Below are 4928 nucleotides of genomic sequence, written 5' to 3' on the forward strand. Positions count from 1 at the left end.
TCTCTCTCTCTCTCTCTCTCTCTCTCTCTCTCTCTCTCTCTCTCTCTCTCTCTCTCTCTCTCTCTCTCTCTCTCTCTCTCTCTCTCTCTCTCTCTCTCTCTCTCTCTCTCTCTCTCTCTCTCTCTCTCTCTCTCTCTCTCTCTCGTGTGTGTGTGTGTGAGGAGCAAGCATCTGAGAGCGCGCCACGCTCATCACGATCACTCAATTATTCACAGAGCAACTTGCCGTGCGCGCGAACGTTAGCAAACCACAGGTTTCGAACGCGCGCATCAAGTAATCGCATAAAGCGCATGACGGAAACGACCACTCATCACCACAGCAAGTATTCCCCGTTCATACGTCTTAATTATACTGTCATCTGTCGTCTTATTATCTTTTGTCTCTTTTTAATTTTAATTACTCATTTATTTAACATCCAATTTTGTCATCTCGCTTCGTAATTATTTATTCAATGTTATTTCAATTATTTAATTATATCATTATGTTTTAATCGACATGATACATATAATTTCAATTTTCATTGTTTTAACTCCAGACAGAAGCATACGGACGACAGGCCGCCGCATACAGGAGCCGACATACGCCGCGACCACCTCCTAATTCGTCGGAAAACGTCGCTCGTGGCTGAGGCGAATTCATCACTGGTCAGGACCACTGAACGTCGAATAGTCTTTCTTTAACAGCTGGCGGCTTTCAGCCCGGAGCCCCGGCACACGACGACGCGAGCGACGACGAAAATGTCGCGGAAGACGAAAGCGATGAAAAAAAGACACCCGAGAAAAACCCGTCGCATCTTCGTGCTGCACAACAATTGGAGAATTACGCGAGAATTGCGAGTTAAGCCAATCCATCCATCACGCCGGGGTTGACGCGTGATCTGCCCCCCTCCCCTCCCCCGTCACATTAACAATCTGGTCGCGTACGGTCGTGACGAGTAAAGCCACGAGTCGAGTGAGCCGACGGGCGACTGCAAGCATAAACCGGTCTCCTAGGGTTGTCGCGTGCACGGAAATACACACTGACCCCCCCTCCCCCCCCTCCCCCCACACACACACACGCATAACAACACAACAACATCTTACATCGACAGCACATAAACCATGTTTCCTATGGTCATACAGTTACGGTATAAGTTATGTCATGGTTACACAGTAAGCATTTAACCATTATAACTCACGGTTTACACACGCATAGTCAACTATTATAACATGTTACTATATATATATCAGAAGTAGATAATAGGAATTCCCTATTTATATTATCTACTTCTGATATATATGTAACATTGCAGATGTGCTCGTGATCATATGATAAGTAGCAAGCAAGCAAGCATGAGCCTAATACTCATAATTTAAATATTTACTCATACTAAAATTTTAATAACCCCCAACATGCACATCATTAATGCTTCGATAAACCCCAATATACACATTAAATATGGTTAAATAAACCATAATATAGACATATATATGCAGCGTTTCTCCTGCATTGACACGATCGAGGCGGGCCGCCTCGCTCAAATTCTCAGCCGCCACACAGAAATTTGTCCAAAACACCACCTCGCTGACGAAAATCAATGTTCTTCCATCAATAAACTACACTTTATCGAATTAAAGCTAATCTAAAATCGAATTATAGCTTAGAATGCACCAAATTGGACCATTTTTTTTAAAAATTTCTGGGGGAAAAATTCCTCGCTTTGCTAGGACCTCGAAACTCGCAAACACACCCCAAAAAAATTTACCATCTGATCACAGAACTTTTTGGCCAGGGGAAACCATGGTTTAATACACCCTAACACTGATTATAATTATTAATGCTTTAATTACCCCAAAATACACATGATAAATGGTTTTAAAATAAACACTACTACACATTATAGATGGTTAAATAAACCCCAATATATACATTATAGATGGTTTAATTAACCACAGTATGCACAAAAGATGATTTAAAACACCCCAATATAAACACGGCTGGAATGATAAACCCCAACGTACACATAGATGAGCCGTCGACAACTAATATAAACCATAAAGAACCTCACAAAAGAAAGATGAGCTCACACTGTAGAGCATTTAGGCACCGTCCTACTGTGTCACAAACGGCTGGTGACACAGCATGGTGACATCAATGCCTAGCTAGCACCAGCACTAACAGCAGTGAAAGCTGCGAGGCAGATAAATCAATAACAATGTACGCCGCATCTGCGGCGGAAAAAAACTGGGTCGACTTTTCCCCAACTGGATTCCCCGACGAGGGAAGCTTCGGTTCGAGTACCTCCTCATCTCCCCCTTCCGCGGAGAATTTTTCCGGCCGGAGACACGTAACGACGTATGACGACGACCGCGAGAAACCTCGTCAAAAGTTGGCGTCTGCAAGCGCGCCTAACGAAGAGATGCGGGAGGGATGCAGTAGGCGACGTCGCCCTGCGGCCCAGGCAACTGGACGGCGGCGTGCGGAGGATGCTGCAGGAATGGAATCACCGGCGATTGGTTCGTGCGACGTTCCGCGATTGATCAGCGAGAATTTCGCGCCGCGGCGGCTCCCCCTCGACTTCCGTTTGGCTTAGATTAATCGCGATCACCTGCCACGCTAGCGCCACCGCGGCAGAGAGAGTGCGCAGGTAGCACCACCGCGGCAGAGAGAGTGCGCAGGTAGCACCACCGCGGCAGAGAGAGTGCGCAGGTAGCGCCACCGCAGCAGAGAAAGTGCGCAGTTATGAGTCCTGGACTGGGGGGAGGGGGCAGGACAGGACTGCTATTTCCACCACCATAGCAGTAGGTGTGGTGGCAAGAGGCAGTGACTTGCTGTAGTTATCAACCCACGCGTAACTGAGGTGGAGCCTTTTTACACATGTTCGGTATTTTACGACGTGTTAAAGGGATAAATTACGCTAGGTTATTTGGATATTTTCAGTTAAAATAGATTAAAATTACGCTATATAAAAAGTTTTATGGTTTAATATTCAATAGAACTATATTTTTTAAATGTTTCAAAACTGACGGCTATCGTTGCTTACAACGGCGGTGGCGCCACTGGAAGCGCATCCACTGAAAAAGTTGCGCAAAGCAACGTTTCGGCTGCAGGCTACAGACAGAGGGTGTTTTTATTTATTCGTTTAAGAGCAGAAGGATTGCAATATCTTATAAACGACACTTAGTTTCAGTTATAATATGGACGAATTTATCTTAAATAAATATCAATCGGTTAAATGGGATTTCTAAGGTATAAATATAATCGAACTAAAAATTTAGTAATTAGCCCTCGGTCTGTAACGTGCAAAGTAAATTGGCAACTGCGCAGCTTTTTCAGGGTGGCTGCACAATCGCGGGTGTCACGTCAGCGTCCAAAAATGACGATTTCGAAATTCATGTGGTTCACGTAATTATAGAAATTTGTAGGTATATGCTATTATTTATGCATTTACTATCCGACATAATATACTCTAAAATTCTAGAGGAAAGTATCCCTTTAAACACATGTAGAGCTGGTAACAGCGGCTAAAGTGTAATAATTGGTCAATTAATTAGGATTAATTATGACAGCAGGTAGGCATGCAAATTAATTTTTATACGCATTTTTTTGCTGTATAATATTGATTTAACTCCTTGTACTAATATGATTCTACTCTCTACTATTGATTTCTACTAATATTGATGTATAATGCCAAAAATTTAGCATTTACTATTTTCGATTTTCCTCTCTCCAGCTCCATCTCTCACCCTTCCTCCCTCCTCCCCTTCTCTCTCCAATTGTCACAATTTATCTAATTCTCACTAATTCACTATATCTCACGCTATATATATATATTGCAGTGTCATAGTTATTTATAAATTATAAACAGCATGAGCACCCAATATATTGGATGCTCATGCTGTTTATAAATAACTATATATATGTAATGACATGTAATGACACATAATGGCACTGATGAAGCCCTGATGTAATGGCACACCTATCAATGGACAGGTCCATTACTAGTTCAACATGACTACCTGGTGATGTGCCGCGGGCACGTCGGTAACATCCACTGTAATCAATCAATCAATTGCACGAGCGAAGCGGGAGCTCCTCTGCCACGCAAGCGCGCCGCGCAGTCGATCACCGCGGCAACATGGCCGACAACGAAGCATCCCGCGTCGCCGGGCGATCTCGCAGCATCCGTAATCAATAAATATGCATCAGAGCACTTCAAAGATGCGAACCGTAGAGCGTGCGCGAAAGAGGGTTATCCAGTCAGTGAAGCCAAGCATCGTGCATCCAACGGCTATGTACAGCCAAACCTCTGTTGGCGCTCACTCGCCCTGGAGTATGCACGGACACCTGTCTATAATTTATAAAGGACGGACGGACACCTTTGGTTTTTTTCCCTTGAGTGGCGAATATACACTGAAGCCACCGCAATAGAACGGTCACCCGTCTATAACACGCCTGACGGCGTTTTAGGTTTTAACGCTTCCACAACTTATCCGGCCATGCACCCCCTGACGGTATTAGTGCCTGCATGAACTTAGATGCGGACATCGATGACTGCCAGCGTTAGCGCCTGCACAACTAATGCAGACATCAGCAGCTGCCGGCACGAGCGCATACATGTACAAGTTATGCTGGACATCAACGACTGCCGGCGTTAGCGCTTGCACAGCTTATGCTGGACAACCACGGCTGGTGTTGTTTGCGCTTATTATCTCTTAATTATGCATGCGGCCATGTAACAAGATGCAAAATTACGTCGTAACCGTACACGGTACATATTATTATTACACACGTGCACAGGAAGCATTGTGATAAACACTACAAGATAGCAACTACGTTGCAGGGTGCAAAATTAACGGGAGTCCGGAGTCAAATACTCCCTGATTTACTGTCGGACTCACTGATTTGACATATATGCAGGAGTCCCTGTGACTCCCTCGAAATTCTGC

The 4928-nt window shown here is 44.4% G+C and overlaps 1 protein-coding gene across 1 annotated transcript in view; it reads right to left on the bottom strand.

Annotated features, from left to right (window-relative positions):
- Positions 1–4928, bottom strand: part of LOC106805042 (serine/threonine-protein phosphatase 2A 56 kDa regulatory subunit epsilon isoform-like) — a gene marked incomplete in the record, with an annotated part of 59909 nt that overhangs the window by 41512 nt on the left and 13469 nt on the right.

This window comes from Priapulus caudatus, unplaced genomic scaffold (genome assembly GCF_000485595.1).
Source record: "Priapulus caudatus unplaced genomic scaffold, Priapulus_caudatus-5.0.1 Scaffold97, whole genome shotgun sequence".
Lineage (NCBI taxonomy): Eukaryota > Metazoa > Priapulida > Priapulimorpha > Priapulimorphida > Priapulidae > Priapulus > Priapulus caudatus.